The 20,307-nt window shown below is 55.0% G+C and overlaps 1 protein-coding gene across 11 annotated transcripts in view; it reads right to left on the bottom strand.

The window, feature by feature from the left end:
- Window positions 1-19,352, bottom strand: part of PTPRS (protein tyrosine phosphatase receptor type S) — a 165,924-nt gene extending 146,572 nt beyond the window's left edge. For 5 of the 11 annotated variants that reach the window (XM_027724504.2, XM_039382821.1, XM_039382819.1 and 2 more), the window contains exons 1-2: window positions 19,274-19,350; window positions 15,947-16,027 (exon numbers count right to left, since the gene is read on the bottom strand). The gene's annotated coding sequence lies outside the window, so the exon portion shown is untranslated. Of the gene's footprint in view, window positions 1-15,946; window positions 16,028-19,273 lie in introns of all 11 variants that reach the window. The other 6 variants (XM_027724517.2, XM_039382824.1, XM_027724518.2 and 3 more) reach the window with 3 other exon arrangements.
- Window positions 19,353-20,307: the final 955 nt, after the last annotated feature.

Here is a 20,307-nt window from a genome sequence, read left to right as displayed (position 1 = left end):
TTTCTGTGCCAGAGAAGGGCTGGGCCGCTCGCAGCGGCTGCCACACGACATTATTGAGAGTGTTTGTGGTGAGGTCCCTGCACGTTGGGATGGGGGCAGCTGGGAGACCCTACACAACCCACCCCTTGAAAGGGAGCTTGGAGAGGGTCCCTTGGGATAGACCAGTCTCAGACCCACCACCCTGAGATGAAAGCAGATGAAATAAGGATGAGACTGAGCATTCAACCCCTTGCTTGCATCCAGCATGAACCAGATCACAGAATCATGGAATGGTTTGGGTTGGAGGGACCTTAAAGACCATCTAATCCCACCCCCCTGCCATGGGCAGGGACACCTTCCACTAGACCAGGTAGCTCAGAGCTCCATCCAACCTGGCCTTGAACATTTCCAGGGCTGAGGCCTCCCTGGAAGACAGGCATCCCCATCATCTCTCTGTTCCTCCAAGAGCAGTGAAATTTCAGTTTATTTGCCATCACTGCAGATCAACATTCTTTGGACTAAAAAGACCAATGCTTTTTTCACTAAAAAGACCATGTGTGGCTCTGCTTGCAGGAGGCACAGAGACAAGTACAGGGGAACCCAGAGCCCCAGAATGAACCCAGCTGGAAAGGGGCAGCTGCCTCACCACGGTGAGACACCACTGACCTTGGGTCCTTTCCATCCACGGGCCCGCAGGACACCAGCACCTTAAAAACACAACTTGCACTCTGTTTAATTTAAATGCTCTGAACTCAGATCAACTCTTGGTTTAAATATTCATTGGTGCTGTGACAGGACCCCGGTGAGACATCTGGTAAGTGGGCTGGGAGCTCCATCCACCACCGTGGGTCAAACCTGCAGCTCAAGGGCCACTTTGTACCACCTTACACTCCCCATCCACAGAGCCTGAATCTCTTATGGCAACTGTAAGCTCCAAAGGGACTTTCCTCCTCTTTTTCCCAAACCCTCACCAGCAGTGAGCTAAATCCAGATCTGCTCTTCACACCCACCCACGAGCCGGGGCAACCAGTAAAGGTTCATTAGCGGGAGGAGCCGCGCTCGTCTTGCTTTGAACTTGAAAACAGCTAAAAGAGGGGGATTTTGTGGGGGAGGAGAATATTCATCACAGAAAAAAAACCCCCAAAACATGGAGTGGCAAACAGCGCCTTCAGCCGCCCTGATGCCAAAAGGGCTCCTGTGGATGAGGTTAAGGATGGGGCATTACCCAAAATGGTGGGGGAGAAAGGTGTTTCTTCTCAAGACACCTCTGTCCACTCGAGGTGCAGGGTGTGAATGTTCACCTGCTCAGCTTTCCCTCTGGCCTCCACATCTGAGTATTGGGGGTTGGTTCTTACTCTCGTGGCTGCTTAACCTGCTGTTAATTTACACACTTAATACTCCACTGAGGCAATGCAAGACACAGCACTAAACCACTAAACAAACAGCCTCGTTCCCCAGCTGGACAACCCCAAATCTCTCTTGATTTGAGGCCCTTCAGTGATATCACCTCTGGCACAAAATATTCCTGAAAAGACTTGGCCAGAAGGAAAGTTTCATGGAGACCCAATGGCAGCAGCTGGAAGGTACCACTCCAAAACTGCAAAAACCTGTGGGAAGTCCCTGCTGCAAGGCTGCAGGAGGAGCATTTTGGATGCCACAGGGGTTGGGAAGGGGACACGTGACACCAGGTGCCCAAGGGGGTTTGCTCTGCAGAGACAAGACCCGGAGGTGAGGATGCTCCTTCAGCCTTCCTGTACCATTAGCTCTGCAACTGAGATGGTGGATGCTCCCATGATGTGGTGTTTCATTCTCAAAGTCAGAAGCCAAATGTTTTTGGTGAACCTTTGGAGGGCAAACACAGAGCAGTCAATAGCCCTCAGGAGCCCAGGTAATGTTGGCTGCTCCTTTGAGGGAGTTCTCAGTAGACAAAGAAAGCTTCATCTTCTCATGTTCATGGTTGTCCTGGATTCACAAAGTCCTGGGCTCCTGATGAAGGATGGCCCTGCATGTGCACATTTCACAGATGGGAAAGTTCGGGAATGAACTGGAAAAATGATGTTGCTTGGTCTGCAGCAAAGCAGAGAACTGAGCCTGCTCCCAACCATCCTTCCTCCAACAGCCACCACCACACACAGTGGTTTTCACTGGGCACATGCTGGACACAGTTCCTGAAAAGTCCTGAAAGGCCTCCAGAGGCCCAAACCCACCAAGAAATGAGCAATAACCCCAGGACAGCGATTCTAAGGATAATCCAGATTTCTCAGGGATCCCAAAACACCTAAAAGAACCCAATTCTCAGAGTACAAGTGAGAGGTTGGAGAGCCCTGCGCTGCTCTTTTTAACACTAGAAAAGCTCAGACCTGGACAGCAGATCAGTAACTCCTTTCCCACCACAGCACTTTCAGAAACAGTGATGCCTTGGAGAGGGAGCAGAAGCACAGGTGTGAGGGAACCCTTCCTAAGCAATTTTGCCATTCAATTTTGCCCATCATTATCGTTGCCTTTAACAAATCACTCCTGGGGATGGCAGGTACTTTATTAATTTTTCCCCCCGTGCAGCATCCAGGATGATTGAGGAAATCCACTGGCCTGTTGATTTGTTTGCCTCCCTGGCCCGAAATAACTCACTGTTTATTTTTAAACAGCAGGATGCATCAAATCCTGACATCAAGGAGATGGAGCCGGGAGGAGGTGCCACACACACCATGGGACCAGCACCTGGGCTGAAGGTTTCCACCACGTTCTCTGCATTGGGAAAAAGCCGAGTCCACGTCTCCCACTTGCACTTCGGACACATGAAAGTGGATAAAGGGATTTTCACTCCACTGGGTTTCTTCTGGCAGCCGCATTCCCGATGGATTCACTGCCCACCATTCCTGAGCTTCGATCTGCTTGAAGCCCAGGGAGGGTTTGGGCACCTCAGCCTCAAACAACGCCCCTGACCTTGGACTTTGTTGTGTGTCCCTGGTGCTCCAGGGCGTGGGGATCTTCTGGGTGACGTTAGGACAGAAAACACTGCAACGTGCACATTGGCAAGCAAATGGTCACGGGAGATGTTTCTCTCTCTAACAGGTCTCCCGGAAAAACACAGCCACGGGAGACACCAGGCAGTGGCTCAGCACCTTGCTGAGTCCTCAAACACCCTGCCAAGACCTGAGCAAGTTATTTGCCATGAGCCCAAGCCCTCCTGGAGCCCTTTGAGGTTGGTAGCCAGCTGTGGCCAGCTCAGGTGCCCAGGTCCCTCTTGGAGCTCAAGTTCCTCTCCTGTCCCAGTGGCTGTGGTTGCTCACGTGGGAGGATTCAGGATTTGCTGTTTGCCCTCCCGTGGGGTTGCTCCAAGCAGCAGCTGATGCACAAGGACTCGTGCAACCAAAAATCCAATCAGCCCTCCTGAGGAAACACCACTGGGGCTCTCAGATGGGTGTTTTGGTGGTGATCTCCCTGGGGCTGCACGGGCTGGAGGGAGCACCCAGTCCAAGGACGTCCACAGAATGAGACATGTCCTGCCCAGCTCAGCTTTGCAACGACATCCCCATGGGAAGGGGTTTCTCAACTCACACAACCCCAGCAGAAACCACGCGAGGCAGCTCCGCTGTCCCCATCCCGTAGGCCCCTACAGATGACCTTTATTTGTGTTTTTTTAAGCACCATCTCCATTCTTTGTGGTTACCGAGACTGTTTTCCATATGAGCAGCACTGGAGAGTCTTCCAGAGCCTGCAGCCATCCCACACTGGAGCCTGCTGAGCAGCCAAGCGAGACCTGCAAAAGCCCAAAGCAGGCTGGAAGCTGCCACGAGGACCACGTGGGCAGTAATGGATCTACCGAGGGCTTACAACAAAACCACTGCCGGGGACAGGCGAGGCTCGGGAACACAGCACAGACAGAAGGAGCTGCAGCAGGAACGTGCCACAGCCGAGGGGATGCAGGGACAGAGAGTGGGAGCAGCAGCTCCAGCACCACAGAATCACAGAATCAACTAGGCTGGAAAAGACCTCTGAGATCACCAAGTCCACCAGCAGCCCTGGGCTAGTGCAGGTCCCCAAAAGCTCAAGGCAGCAGTGGCTGCTGGCAGCCCTTGGGCAGGGAGCTGGCTTTCCACAGGCTCTCCCCACGCACGCTCCTTCATGGAAAGCCTTCTTTGTTTGTTTTCCTTCTTTCTTAGAATAAAAGAGAATGGCAGGGAAGCAACTGTGCAGTTCTCCAGGGACCCAGGACTCCTCATGCCCGTTCCCTGAGCAGGGTTAAACTGCATTGGGTCTGAACAGAGCTCTCCAACAGAGCCTGAAAGCAGAAGGAATGACCTCCCCCTGCACACACACATTCCCTCCCGCTCCTTAGCGGCAGCAGAAGGGACCAGGGGGGGCCTCTCCTACGTGCCTACACACACCATAAATAACATGATACGCACATGTTATTGAAAAACAGGTCCTGTGCAACTGCCCACCACATGTGGAGTCCTGCAGGGTGGTGGTACAGGCCGGTGCCTGCCTCCCCCCCCGGGGCACGGGGCCCTGCTCTGTGCAAACACGCCGGGCTCGTGCCCAGGGCCGCGCTCGCCGAGCCCGGCAGCTCCCCCAGCACTGCCCTGTCCAAACACGCCCGGGCGTGGGTTTGCACTGAGAAGGGATTTACAAGGGAAGGCTCCTGGGAGACCTTAGAGCACCTTTCAGGGCCTAAAGGGGCTCCAAGGGAGCTGGAGAGGGACTTTGGACAAGGGCATGGAGAGACAGGACAAGGGGGAATGGCTTCCCAGTGCCAGAGAGCAGTGTTCCAGGGAGACTGGGAAGAAATTCTTCCCTGTGAGGGTGGGGAGGCCCTGGCACAGGTTGCCCAGAGAAGCTGTGGCTGCCCCATCCCTGGAAGTGTCCAAGGCCAGGTTGGAGCAACCTGGGCTAGTGGAAGGTGTCCCTGCCCATGGCAGGGGGTTGAAATGAGATGAGCTTTAATGTCCATTCCAACCCAAACCATTCTGTGGCTCCATGACTGATCTTGCTTTGCCACTGTAGCACACTGAGGCAAACCAGCATCACCCAAATGATGGAGGCAGGTACAGCCCCCACTTTCCTGTCTCAGGTAAGAGAAAGAGCAATTGCCACCTGAACCAGGCTGGGTTGCAGCACTGGTAGCTCAGCTGTCCCTGTCCCATGCCTGATGCAAAGCCCCATCTCTTCCAAAAAGGCCTCCAGAAATGCACTGCTGAAAATTCAGCAAATATTACACACTGCTGGCAACACCACCACTCCTCCTCCTCCTCCTCCTCCTCCTCGTGGCCCAGGCACACTTTCCCTCCTCTTCCCACTGTCCCATCGGCTGCCAGCTGCAGAGGGGCCCTGCCAGCTGACAGATGAATCTTCAGGTTAACAAATCCAATTTGTCGGAGACAAAAAGCCAGAGCATTTCATTTCTGCTGGCTTTTTCTTCACGAAATTGCTCAGACATTCAAGACGTGAAATGTCACCGTGTCACTTGGTGGCAGCTGAGGGCACAGAGCTGGAAAGGTCGGGAGAAGCTCTCTGAGAGCCACCCCTGCACAGGGGAAGGAAGGGGAACAGGGCAGATGGGGCCACTGTCATTGCTGGGGACAAGGAGGCCACCAGCCCACACATATTCCAGATATAAACCCAGTGCTCCCAGTCCCACCAGCTCTCAGCAGAGCACAGAGGGATGTTAATGCCCAGTGCCAGAGCATGAGCACCCACCCACAATTGCAAACAAGCCCCTTTTGCTCCCCTTGACCCCCCAAGCCCCTTCTACCCCACTCCCCTGCACTCAGGGGCCAGCTGGGACCATCACATTTCCCTGAGCTTGAATGAACAAAGCCAAATTTTCCCCACACCATTTAGGGTATCTCCCACCAGTGCAGGACACAGTGGTAGCACTGGAAGCATGGCAGAGCCATCTGTATCCTACCAGGAGCAGGGAAAGCTCCAGGCATGTGCCAGTGAATCACAGAGGAGGGCATTGCTACATCCTCTGCCTCCCCCCGGGCTGGGTCTCAAAGCAGGGATGTCCAGAAGGGTTCCTGCTGTGTCATCCCATGAGCAGTGCTCAGGACACCCTTCCTCCAAACTGGAGGGACCCAAAAGCTGTGTCAGCACAGCACCAGCCAGTCACAGAGGCCACGGGCACAGACAGGGCTGCGTTCCCCGCCGGGACATGCCGCGGGCACTGCGGCTCCCGGGCACCCCTCCAGCCCAGAGGGAACCTGAGACCTCCCCTCACGGGTGAATTACTGCTGGGAACATACAGTTACAGCCCCGGTGCTGCCGGAGGTGAGGCAGAACAGGACACCCCACGGCACAGGGCCCAGCTATGCGAGGTATGGAAGGGCCTGGAAACCAGCACGGTCGGTGTCCGCCTGTCCCCAGAGCCACCAAACCCCTGCTGGCTGTTCTGCTGCAGACACTGCTCCGGCTGGGTGTGTAACTGCAGGAGTTTGGGGAGAAGATGAGCTGCTGACATGGTTCTGCGTCAGCCCCAGCCTCATCTCGGGGCTGGAGCCTCTCAAATGTCAAAAGGCTGATTCTGACCCAAGAGGCACCTCTGCTCACACACAGCCCCCAGCACAGGGGGTCAACACCACAGTTGCCTGTGGCATCTCCCACCCCTCCCATGCATTGTTGGTCCAAGCCCCAGCCCCAACACAACGACACAGTGCAACACCAGAGCCCACGCTGGGATTTCACAGTCCTGTCCCAAAATGCCCAAGTCCCATCCCAGAGTACAGCAGGTACCAAAAGCTGCTTCCCACACCGGCCTGTCACGCTCCCTGAGCAACTCCTGGTGCCAGCAGTGGGAAGAGCTGCCGGCTTCTCTGCCCAAGAAGGTGCAGAGCAGGGATGCTGCTCCAGTTTGGCTCTGGGGCACATGGGAACACAGAAACCAAGAGAAGCACTGCCAGGGGGGGCCTGAGCCAGGCAGTGGTGGGTGACCAGAGCCCAGGAGGACAGAACAGGGAGACAGGGCTATGGTCAAGCTTGGCTCAGCAGTGGCCGCCCACCCCGTGCCCGGTGCCGCAGCATCCGTGGGAGACGTTCCGTGAGCATCCGCGGGGGCGAGATGGAGTTTGGACTCTCCCGCAGCAGCAGGGAGCTCCCACTCCCACGGCAGCTTCCCTGCATCCTGCTGGGAGGGGGTGGCTGTGGCACAGAGCCCTGCTGGGAAGGGTGGCACAGCTGGCACCAAGCTGAGCAGCGGGGCCGCGCGGCCCCTCCGCCACCACTCCCGCACCCGGCGCTCCTTCCACCGCCTCCTTCCCGGCCTCGTCCCCCACGCTCCCGTCTGCTGCCACCCACTCCAACCCCTCACTGCACCGAGCTCTCCTGGCTCATCCCATCCTGCCCACCCCAAAGCTTTGCCCAGAGCCCCCAAACCTTCCCCGGAGTGGCAGTGACGTGGGTTCTCCCAGCTCCTGCCCAGTTGTGCCAAAGCGCACACTTCCAGAGACTGATGATCCTTGTGGGTCCCTTCCAACTCAGGATATTCTAGGATTCTGTGACCAAAGGTACCTCTGTCCCACACCCTCCTGCTCCTATTAGCTGCATCCAGAGCCTACAGACAGAGCCAGGAGATGCATATACAGATGGAATGGGATAGAGAGACAGGACTCCCTGCGATGCCACCACTTTGACGAGGGCACGGAGCAGCACAGCCATCTTGTGACTTCAAAAAGCTGAAGCCCAGCAATCATTTACATAGGCAAGATTTCACGATATGGGGGTTTTTCCCTCCTAAAGGACTACTCAGAAAAAAAAAAAATTGGTTTTAAAATAAAGTGACTTCCAAAGAAAAATCCAAGTTGAAAGCGTTGCTTTGATTTTATTTTAAGATTAAAGCTCTCCGCAGTGTTCCAAGGGCCTGACGTGAGTCCAGCATCACAGACTCCTCTGATACTTCCTAGAAAACCCTGCAATTGAGCCATCCATAAATGTTCCTCATGAGAAGGTTCAGAGGTCCCGCAGGAGAACAAGGCTCTCAGGGGACACACACCGCCCAGGACGCTGCCGGGCAGCCCTGCCTCGAGAGCATCTGTCTGCAGGATGGAGGATGAGCAATGGAGGCATGGATAAGGGATACAACTCGCTCAAAGACATGGGAAAAAGTCAAGGGTAAGTCAAGAACAAAGCATCAGGCTGGGAGATCCCGTTACAAGACAACGCAGCCTAATGACAGCCTGGCTCTGGGAGGGTTTGAAGAGTGAAATCCAAGCCTACGTGCTCCGTGGGCTGACCCAGACAGACCATGGGGACAGTGGCTCCAGGGCACAGACCCCTCAGGGACAGTCCTCTGTGAAGTGCTTGGCAGAAAGGCTCTGGGCAAGCACTTTTCCCACAGTTTCCCTTCCCAAGCCATCAGCGTGTGCTCAGCACAGGCTGTTCCAGCAGCGGGAAGCACTCGAGCACACGGCCAGCTCTCCCCTTTGAGGAGGCACCCATAGACAGGGCAGACAGGACCTGATTGCCCCCCCTCCTTTCACCAGTCCCATCCCCCAGCTCCCCTAGACACAGAGCAGAGACCCAACCTCATCACCCACCCTTGATAAGGGGGGACAGCCCAGTAACTAACACACAGGACGAGGCAGGACATTGGGGACGATGTCCACGGTGGGTCACACCATGACCAGGAAGACCCTGCCAGCTGAAAATCCACCTCCAGGTATGAAAACTGTGTGTCCTCTCTTCAGCCCCTCCTCACTACTCCTCACCCAGCCCAAAATCCAGCTCCTTGTCAGGCTGGGCACACACCAGAGGCCCATGGCACCCACGTGGGCACCGATCAGAGCCCCCACACTTACACTCCCCGAGGCGGCTGGGATGAGAAGCCTTAGCTGCGAGGGCCGTGAAGGATTTCATTCACCTTTCTCTCTTACTTCTTAGAAACACTTTAGTTCCTCCCACCTCCCTTCTTTTCCCCTTTTCAAAGCAACCTTACACCTATTTTTAGATCAGCACATCTCGGTGCTGCCGGATGGGTGACGTCCCCCGCGTCACCTCCACCGGGAGGAGAAGCAAAGGGATGCTCGTGTTACCCAAACCACTGGGGCAGCTGCTCAGCCCAGGGGTTTTCAAGCTGCTTTGCAGAGGGATGAATGAATAAAGCATGGAAGCTGCCATCCTGCTGCTCGGGGGCAGATGCTGAGAGCACAGGAGGTCTGTGGTCTTTCCCAAAACCCAAAGAGCCGCACCCAGATGCCCTTACAGGACCAGCAGCACAGCCTTTGGGGCACGTAGTCCACGAGCAGCCCTGGGGGCCAGAAACACAACCTCACAGTTCTAGACAGGTCAGTCTGCTAAAATCGAGGAGATGAAATGTGATAGTGGCAACCAGAGCTTCCTCCTCATCCCTCTCCCAAGGAATCAGGACACACAGTGACGGTGGCTCATCCTGCCCCACGCCAGCCCCAGTCAGAGCACGACTGTGGGTTCATCCTCAGCCTTTAAAGGTACCAAGCTGTGCTTTGGGCTCCTGGAGAATATAAAACTTCTCATCAGCACAATGCAACAAGTCCTTCCAGGGGAAGAGTTAGCAGGGATCCTGTTCGGTTGTCCTCCTCGGGCTCTGAGTGTAGGACTTTCCCAGTCAGTGTGGATGGATGGTGCTCAGAGACTCCAAATTCAGGGATTTTTCCTCTTCCAGGCAAGTTTTGCAATAGGACAGAAACAGGCTGTGAGTCTCAAGGCCTGGATGCCAGAGAGGAACAGAGGTGGCAGGAAATCCCAAACCAGTGGAAAATTCCGCTTGTTCTGGGTCAAACGCAGGAGGAAGCGGAGGCACAAGTGGAGGTGCAGGGAGAGGAAAGACCTTTTCCAGGAGAGCAGCACAAGAGGTCAGGTCTGTACAAGGCTTCTGGGGATTCACAACGTTTCGGTTCTGATGCTGAAGGTCAAAACCCTGGAGATGATCAGGATCTGGTTCCCCAAAGGACGACTCCTTCCCCAAAGGACAAACTCTCCCTGCGGCAGCAGGGCAGTCCCAATGCCAAGTGGGACCAGCAGCCTCCATCTCCCACTGCTGCACAGGGGAAAAAAAATCCATCCCAAGCACAGCAGACGCCACCTTTGCTTTGGAGGGCTTTGGGGTGGACTGACCCACCCAGCCGTGCTGGGTGGGGATGGCAGACCCTGAGTTCCCACAGTCAGAGCTCTGTGAAGCAGCAGCCCTTCCTTGGTGTAAAACCAAGCAGGAGAGGAACGAGATGAGCAGCACTGCGATGGATGCTCCCGGGATGTCGGCAGTGCAGGGATGCAGAGGCCACTGTAGCTGTGCTGCGTGTCCCAAATCAGCCTGTGCCCCCGGGATCCCACTGAGTTGCTGATGGCTGAACCATTCCTGGAACTGGGTTGAGTCCTGCCAGCTCCTGTGCTTGCTCTGGACTCACAGGGAGAAGGTAAAACAGTACATGGCACATGCCTTGCCACAGGCAGGGCCGTCATCAACCCAGCACCCCAGGAGAGTCAAGGGAAAGCTGCATCCCCTCCTGCTGAAATCCACCCAGGAGAGTGGCAGGGATTTACCACAGTGTGGAAAAGGCAGCCCAGCTGCCCAGCGTGGGGGGGTTTCATTGGGGTGCTGCCCTGAACCCCCAGCCACAGGCAGGGCAGGGGCTGCATCCAGAAATCCCTGTTGGATACTAACGAGGACACCAGGTTATATCCTGTCACCACCATTTTAGAGCCCTGAACCAAACAGCCACATGCAAACACACTTGGGAGAAACAGATTTGCTTCTTGCTTTATTTATTGGCCAGGGCCAGGAGAGCAGGGACATGTCCCCGAGACACCCTCTCCTGGCTCCAAAGATGGGCTCATTATTCCCAGGCGGTGTCTGGCAGGGTGCGGATCGCTCTCAGATTAGAGATGTTTATCAGTGAGCTATAATGAAGGTGGGACAGTGACACCGAGATGAATATTACATTTCAGAAAAATTTAAATGAAATGATCCATCATGCCCAGCAGATCAGCACCACCTTCTGCCAAGCACCGCGCCGAGCAGAGCAGCTTTGGAGACCCACAGTCACCTTGGCTCACGGCTCCAGAGGGAAAGCAGCGCAACGGAGAAAGAGAAGCACTTTGGATTTCCAAGGGCACGGAGAGAAACAGCAACACCAACCAGCTCAATGGCGAGGGAACTGCAGCCTTCTCCAGCATGGCAGTGAGACATCCCCTGTGCAGAGTGGTCTGAGTTCGGGTCCTGGCGTGGAGCACACCCAGAAACAGAGCGCCCTCGGAAACGGGCCGTGGCTCGTGCAGGATGTGGAGGTGAAGGGTCACGGAGCGGCTTTTCCCTTAAGTGAAATATTGCCGCCGGCTCAATGGAAGCAGGAGGTTGGTCCCTCCTGGGAGGAAGCTATCAGAAACCACTCTCCCTCCCAGCGTGGCTTGCCCACGGTTTGCTACCTGTTGCATTTTTACAATCAGGCAAAACGCCGGGAGAGCGTAAGGCGGCACGAAGAAACAGGAGTGGGCGCAGGGCAGGGACACCAGGAACGCTCCGAGCTGCTGCAATCCAGCCACGGAGGCATTACACATTCATCTGAATTTTAAATACAGAGCACGATGACTGGCATCCTCACAACTGCCACCGCAGCCTCACACTACAGCTTTTATGGTAATTCACAGGGAGTTACCCACAAGGCACCGCAGAGATTTTCTTGGCAGCCATCCTAAACTAATTTTTATAGGTTAGTGTACGGTTATACATAAATGTTTAAGAAAAATAAAATGGCGACTTGGAGGGAAGGGCACGGCTGGGAGGTTCCTGTGCTGTGGCTTGTGATGGTCCAGTGTAAAAATGCCACGGGGTTGATTTGAGGTCCATGCCACTGCTGGCCACCTCATGTCAGGGCCAGGTGAACATGAACATTGGTTCATGAAGTGGTTTGCACTGGCTGCCACAATGCCCAGCCCTCTGCATCATTCCTGCCCCAGGGTCTCTAGGTCTCCAGAGCATCCCCCTGCTCTCTGCAGGGTGTTCAGATCACACCTGGCCAGGAGACAGCACCACCAACACCCTGCCTGCTCCCAGGTGACCCATTGGGTACCTGTCTGCAGATGGGGTGATGGGCTGCAGTGCTCAGCCCCTGTCCTGGATTCACCAGCCAAGAGGGGACAGGAACCATCCCAAGGAACAACCAGTTGTTGGTGGAAACCACAGCATCCTGAGAAACCCTTTTCATAGAATTGCGGACGGGTTTGGGTTGGAAGGGACCTAAAAGATCATCTCATTCCACCACCCTGCCATGGGCAGGGACACATTCCAGTATCCCAGGTTGCTCCAAGCCCCATCCAACCTGGCCTTGGCCATTTCCAAGGATGGGGCAGCCACAGCTTCTCCGAGCAACCTGTGTCAGGACCTCTCCACCCTCATTGTAAAGCACTTCTTCCTTAAATCCAATCTAAATCAACCATCTTTTAGTTTAAAACTCTTTGCTCTTGTCCTATCACATCAGGCCCTGCCAAAAAGCCTTTGATGAGCCATCACCATTCCTGCCCACCCAGGGCCATCCCTCAATCCCGGGCACATCCCTTCCCACAGGGAGAGAAGGAAGGTTGGCCCCCCACCTGCCAACCCCACCTCGGAGCTCCCAGCAGGACACAGCTCTGCCCATCACCTTTGCCTCCCACATATCCTGACCATGCTGGACACAAGAACTTCACATGGTGAGTGGAAACTGCTGCTCAGCTTCCAACTACCTCCACAGGCAAGGCAGGGAAAGAGTCGGAGTCACTGCCAGCAAGCGACAGCACCTCAGGAAACAAAGGAGAGACACAGCAGGAGGGAAACCTTGATCAGTGCAAGCCCGAAGCAGCACCCATCTATGATTCCCAGGAACCAGAGCAAACACTTGATGATGTCAGAGCTGATGATTAGCTTAAAAAAAATATACAAATCCCGAATTCCTGCAGATTTTGCTGCACACACACACGCGTGCGTCGGAAGGGAAGCAGGCAGTGTGTCCATCGCTGCTGTCTTCACAACAGCAAAATGGAGGGAAGCACGGTCAAGACTTTAAAGAAAAGAACCTTTCAGATTTAAATCAGCCGTGGAATTACTCACAACACTGATTTGGATACAGGGACACCACAAAGAAAACAACTGAGCAACAGATCAGAGGGGAAGATAGCGGGATTCAACTCCAGCACCACAAAGAGACAACGGGCCCTAAATTCCAGACAGGCAGCTATTTTTCCCTGACATGGGATTATTGCAGTTTGAGAAGCCACACACACACATGTCCTCCCTCTCCTGCCTCCTGTGTGCCATCCCAGCTGGGTGTTTCCATGCAAGGAAGATGGAGAGCACTTTGCCCCCAGCCTTGTGCCTTCTGCACCCAGAGCAAGCAGTTACCCCGTGTAACTCCACATCCCGTCGTGTCACTGCCCATAAACAGCAGTGAAAGCGGGGGAAACCCCTGAAAACAGCATTAGGTAAAGCCAGGGCATTTCTGGAGCAAGGATTTGATGTATCTCAACTCACCCCTCCATCAGGCTTGTAAACCCCCACCTCCCAGGAGCACAGCAGGGACAGAGAGCAAATCATTCCTGAGGTCTGAGCAGACCTTACCTGTTGTGCTCGTAAACAGGCTGACTAGAGGAAGCTCAACACTCAGAAGCAGGACACCAGATACATTCCCACCATCACATCCCTGCAGACCATGTCCAAGATGCTCCAGGACAAATGCAGAGAGACAGCAGTGGGAGAGGCAGGACCCCCAGGTGTTGTGCCCCCCAGGTACAGATTTACACACAAACACTTCACTACTCAAACCCCAACAGGTTTAAACCCCCTCCCCAGAGGCAGACACCCTTCTTGCAAACCCCACCATGTGTTGCAAACTGTGGCTGCAGCCGAATCAGCCCCGATCCCAACGCCCAACCTGCAGCCAAGTGCTGCCACCCACCCTCCCACCTTCCAAATCACACCGTTAGAAGCCACTCGACCCTCAGGTTTCCTCCTCCCTTAGGATGTCCCTGTGTAGGTGCTTGCAAAGCCACAGCCAAACTGCAGCCCCCTGGCCTGGTGTAAACCACAACTGACAGAGCACTCACCTACGAAACAGGGCTGAAAACACGGGATTCAGCTGCTGCTGTGCAAAACCAGCCCTGACACGGCAGCAGGAGCAGAGACCTCCAGGAGCCGGGCACAAACAGCCACAGGCTTCCTAACCTAAACCACCCCACAGCCCTGATTTAATCTGATTTATGCAAATGTTAAACCAATTTAGGTGTGCGCGTTGTACGAGTTGCCTGGCCCAGTTTAATTTGATAGGTTTTTAAACCTGTTTAGGCAAACTAATATCTGCTCTCTAATCTAGAGCAGCCCTCTCAAATTGTGCAAATGTTGCCAGGGAACTGGAGCACGGACGCTCTGACGGATCCTCAGTTGTATGACAACACTCACGCTGCATCAATGTTACTGACTGATAGTAACACATGGAAGAGAGGATGCTAAAATCCCATCTCTCCCAGGGCTAGTCATGCCCATGGCACAGGGCTCCCAAATTCCCACACTGCTACACCAGGAGCTGCACAAAGGCCGTCTCCAAAGCTTTCCATACTCACAGTGCACAAACCCAGGTGAGGCCCAAATAGCCCAGGGCCACAGCAGGGTTAGGATATGGCGAAGCCTCGCTTTTCTGTGGTGGGGGACAGATGTCCCTGAGGGGCCAGCAAGCTCCAGGAGCAGGGAGAAATCCCAGCTTTGGGTATTGGTGTGTCCCCCTTCCCCATGAGCCGGGCTGTCTCACCCTCATTATCACTCCTTTGTCTCCACAGACAACGCAGAGCATCCCTAAACACCTCAGATCTGCTCCTCCTTTAGAGCTCAGGTGTGTTCCCTGCTCACACCCGGACATCCCAGGGGGAATTCGCATCCCTATCCCATCCCCCTGCCACAGCAGCACCTCCCTGGGCAGCTGCACCCGGCGCCTGCCCTCGGGAGCTGGTGGGAGGATGGGAGTCAAGAGGTTTCACAGATTAAAAAAATAAAATAAATAAAGTTTAAAGAATCTCACACCTCCCAACCAGCTCCCCACGGAGTGATGTCAAGAAGGCAACATGGCTCTGGAAATTCCTTTTTCTGGAGGATGCTGGCACTGCAGTGGGACACGGCCATCTGTGTAGGACATGGGCTTGTCAGACAAGCAAATAATCCGACAGCACAGGCAGCTATTGCAAAGGGAACGCCAAGCTCGATAAATTACTAAGCCAAGACAGTGATACCCAAGCTAGAAAAAAAAAATAAAAAGTCCAAAAGAATTATGTTGGATCAGACCCAGAAGTCTAGAGGGTTTATGAGCTGAAGGATGGGGAAAATAAAAGACAATTTCCAGTTTGCCGGGCTGATGTCAAGGCAAAAAAAATAATCGGTCAAGTTATAAAGCAAATAATCAGAAAGAGAGGACAAGAGCAAAAAAATAAAAGGTCTAACAAACAGAGCCTCCAGATTGTTTCAGCTTATTGTGTAATAAACTTTGCAGAAAGGAAGCCGGCCTGAGCGTTACTACTTCAGGGCTCATGGGTTTAAAATCGACCACAATTTTTAAAAACCAATACCGAGATAGCCAGAAGCTGCCCAGCCTGGCTGGCTTCTTCAGTTTGCAAATCTAAAAAAAAAAATAAAATATATGTTCTGGGGGTCCTGCCTGGAGTCACCAGCCCAGAGTGAAGCCCCAGCTCCTGACCCCACTCCCTCTGCAGGAAGCCAAGAGCTTCACGGATGGAAGGAGCTGGGCCAAGGGAAGGGATTATTTGAAGTACAAGTCAGGCACATTTTTCACGCTGCTGAAGCAATGATATTTAACAGAAGTCATTTGCAGATTTTCCTTTTTCTGAGGAGAGAGTTATGAATAATATGCATGTTCTTATCAACTCACATAAGAAGAATTTAAAGCTCAAAGTTCAGCAACTGTGGATTAAACTACTTAGCAGCATCTTTTTAATGCAACTGAATAACCTCTCTCCTTACCATCCGCTCGCACTGCCCACACTGACTCGGGTTAGATCTGGCTTCGCCTTATCTCGGATTCCTACACTCGCAATTTTATCTCTGCAATGCAAAAGAAAAACCGTTTCAGTCGGGAACAGAGCGAGTTCAAATCAAACCCACGTGCGGCGCGAGGCCACAGGCCACGGCTCGCATCCCTCGCGGCAGCTCCGCTCGCCACCCACGCAACCTCTGCCACGTGGAAGGAGCATAAACAGTTCAACACATGAGTTTACTACCCGGAGTTACTCCGCACCGAGGAGCAGCTGGATGGGCCCTTCACCCAGGGCAAGCCTGGTGAACTGCCCCGCCGGGCACCGCAGAGGGCATCCACCTCGACACGGCCCTCAAAGCAGCGTCGGGTGGGAGTCTCCCACCTCAAATACAGCTCTGGGGTCTCTAAACACGGCCTGAGCCCCTGGGGTAGCCTGGCAGCAGGAGCTGTTCCTGGGCTACGAGGAACCACAAAGACTTCCAGCCTCCGTTTCCCCAGCGCGTGGCCAAAGGGGGACTTCAGGTATCTCTTCACCCTCATTCCCACCTCTCCCCGCAAAGCAGCAGCAGAATTAAGGGTCTAACAGGAATCCACCCTCCTGGAGAAAGAGCAAAGGCACAGTTTTCCTCTTCTCCTTACAGAAAGTGTCACACCAGTGATTCCTTAGCATCCAGAAAAAGGCAGAGCAAACCCACTCCCCTCGGGATGAGACAGAGGGGACACCCCAGGAAGAGGCTTCGTTTACCAAACCTGCATTTTTCAACCCCGTGAGCAGCAGGGAACAGGGCAACAGAGACCTGGGGGGCACAAAGGACCTGACCCTGTCCTGCCAGTGAGGTCAATGCCAGAAGACAACTACAAAAGGACTCGAGGGCCTCCTGCCCCATCACCTCCATCACCCCATCCCCAAGTGAACGAACGCTCCGCTGCAGGAGACCCCTCTCCCCCCGCATTCCTCAGTGGCACAGCTTCAGCTGGAAGCTCCTCTTGCATTACTCAAAGTATTTATGACTTTTTCCCATTTGAAATATGGGCCCTTACCACGCACAGGAAGGAGGAGGAGAGTGCCAGCAAACCCGTTAATTTATAAGTCAATCTGGCAGGGAACAATTAACAGCTTTCCCGCTGTCGGGTGTGCAGAGGGGGGTACCTTCCCCCTGGCAAGAGCAGGAGGGTCCCTGTATTGGTACATGCCCTGCCTTGCCGAACCCAACAGCCTTTGTGCCCAGTACCCAGGTCCAACTTCATCTCCCCTCACTGGGGGCTCTCACAGGGACAAGCACCCCTGTCCCCTGCAGCCCTTTTGGATCACACAAGCAGCTCCCCCAGCCTGGTGCAGGTGCACAACCCCCAAAACACACTTCACAGGGAAAAAATGATATAATTCTGTAATATTTTGCCCTGCCCAAGCGGAGCTGAGATCAGCGCTGACAGCGGGAGCTGCGGGCAGGAGCAGAAGCACCAGTGCCCACGGGGAACATCCCCTGTGAAATCCAGAGGGGGTTTGCCTGGGGAGAGGACGGGGAACACTCCAGGTGCACAGCCCCTCGCTCTGCAGGGTGTTCCCACTCAGAGGAAGGGCTGGAACCCCTCACCCCAAACTGCTTTCTCCTCCCAGCCGCAGCAAATGTTTTTGCAGGAGCAAAGCCCCCCGGGACTCGGAGAGGGAGAGCGCCCCAAGAACGGAGGTGTTCCCTGCTCCCAGGGGGTCCAGCGCCCGTCCCTGTCCCTGCAGATGCCAACAGCCCTCCCGGGGGTGTCACCTCTACACCCACACTGTTCCCCTTATCCCACACTTGCACCATTTGCTTCCCCAGGAGGGACTGGAATTGGATTCTCCTGGGGAAGCACTGACACTATTACTCTTATTTGAATGGGGGCAGGTGATAAATTTTGGGTCAGTGACACAGGGGCTCTTGGGCCACCTCTCGCTTGCCGCGGGATGATCCCAAGGCTCGGGATTTCAGCTGAAATCCCCGAGGGCGGATGGAAAACACCACCTGCTGTCACCCCAGGAGCGTCCCCCTGCGACTCTCCAAGGCTGTTCCCAGCCCCGGAGCCAGCTGCCTCTTGTAGAAGGGGGAGGTTTGGTGCAGCCCCCCCCAGCGCAGGGGAGGGGACCCTCCCCAACATGAGGACTTGGGTGGTTTTGGGATAAGCCGTGTCCCTTCCACGCTACTGTAACTGGGCCACCACACAGCTGGGGGCAGCGGGGCAAAACCCACTGGCCAACGGGCTCCAGAGATGGTGGGAGAACAAGGCACCCCCGGTGCCACCAGTGCCTGGGGTGGGCGCGGGCAACACCCCGGGGGGACACAGCAGTGTCCCCAGGATGCGGCATCACATTGGGGAACGCTCCGACGGCTCCTCCAGCACCCGCATCCCGGCGATGCTGCTCCGGGAGCGGCACCGGCTCCGCCACCGGAACATCCCGGCGCGCCGGGAGCCGGAGAAGCCACCGAGAGGGGACCCGGGTCCGCGGCCACCCCTCGCCAGCACGGGCGGTCCCACGGTGCCGCCCCGCGGGAGCGCAACCCCGAGCACGGGGGTGATGCCGGAGCTCCTCAAATCCCGGTGGGACCGCGGGTGGGAGGTGGCCGGAGGGACGCGGGGATGGGGCGGGGGACGCGGTGGCAGCGAGAGAAAGAGAACGGCGGGGAGCTGGGGGTCCTAAAGCGAGCGGGGGCGCGGGGGAGCGAATCGGTACCGGAGCGTGGGACGGAGCCGGGGCGCATCCCGGCGCGGCGGGGGGACGGAGCGGGGCGCGCCCCGGGACAGAGGCTGTGCCCCAGAACCCCCCGCCTGGGCTGCACCCCCTCGGTCCCCAGCGCACCCCGGTGCCCCCGCCCGGTCCCGGGGCCGCCGCCCCGGCGTTCCCCCGCATCCCCCCGCCGCACGTGCCGGGGGTCCGGCGCGCCCCCTCCCCGCACCCCCGGCTATAGCGCGGCCCCTTCCCCCCCCCGCGGCACCCCTCCCATACGCCCCCCCCCCCTTATAACACGCCCCCCGTTCTCCGGTGCCACCCACCCACTCGCTACAACGCGACCCCCCCTCCATCGCCACCGGCCGCACCCCCGGCCACCAGACCCCCGGCCGCCTGGCCGCCCCCCTCGCTATAACGCCGTCCTTTAGACCCCCTCCCCTCCATTCCCCGCGCCCCTCTCCCGCGCCCATCGCCGCCGCACCGCGACCCCCCCCCCCCGTTATAACGCGACCCCTCCCCGGCGCATCCCGCCCGCGCCCCCCGGATCCGCCCGCACAGAGCGAGCCCCGCTATACCGTGCACCCCCCCCATCCCCGCTCCCCGCCGTTACCTGCCGGCGCGGCCGCCCGCTCCCATGCTGCCGGCGGAGGGGCTGCGAGGGGCCGCGGGGGCCGCCCTCACCGCCTTCCTCCCCCCCCTCCTCCTCCTCCTCCTCCGCCTCCTCCCCGCTGTCCCTCCGCCCTCGCCCGGCGGCTGCGCTGGGGCCGCGGCGCGGGGACACTGCGGCGCGAGCTCCCGCCCGCCGCCGGCCACTCGCACAGGTGATGTCATTCCCCGGGCCGCCGCCGCGTGACGTCACCGCGGGGCGGGACACCCCCCCCCCAAAAAAAAATCCATGCGGGGGGGGGGAGAGCGGGGGGCGCTGACGTCACCGCCGGGCCGAGGCCGGGGCGGGGCCGCGCCTTAAAGGGGCCGCGCGCACGTGGGGAGCGGAGGCGCGAGGGAGGGGGGCGGGGGAGGGCGGGGGGGGTCCCCCCGATGTGGTCGGTGTATGGAGGACCTCCCAATATATTTGTTGTATTCGATATATTTCCCCTGTGTATATATACGTAATATACAAATATATAGTATATACAAATATATATAATATATAGATGTGTAATATATAAATATATATTTTATGTAAATGCATAAGAGATACAAATATATAAGTGTATAAATATAAAAATAAATTTATATATGTATTATATATAAATATATAGAAATGTATAAAATATATGTTATATATAAATATACAAATATATAAAATATATATTATACATAAATATATAAAAATATATTATATATAAATATATAAAATATATATTATATATAAATGTATAAAATATACAAATATATAATATAAGTATATAAATATATTTAAATATATATTATATATAAATATATAAAAGTGTATAAAATATATATTATATATAAATATGCAAATAGATAAAATAAATATTATATATAAATATATAAATATATATTATATATAAATATATAGAAATGTATAAAATATATGTTATATATAAATATAAAAATATATAAAATATATATTATATATAAATATATTAAAAATATATTATATATAAATATATAGAAATG

The sequence above is a fragment of the Pipra filicauda genome, unplaced genomic scaffold (assembly GCF_003945595.2).
Source record: "Pipra filicauda isolate LSUMZ 115617 unplaced genomic scaffold, ASM394559v2 scaffold285_size1263560_pilon, whole genome shotgun sequence".
In the NCBI taxonomy this organism is placed as follows: Eukaryota; Metazoa; Chordata; class Aves; order Passeriformes; family Pipridae; genus Pipra; species Pipra filicauda.
The sequence above is the reverse complement of the archived record's forward strand: the minus strand, read 5'-3'. Positions and strand labels throughout refer to the sequence as shown.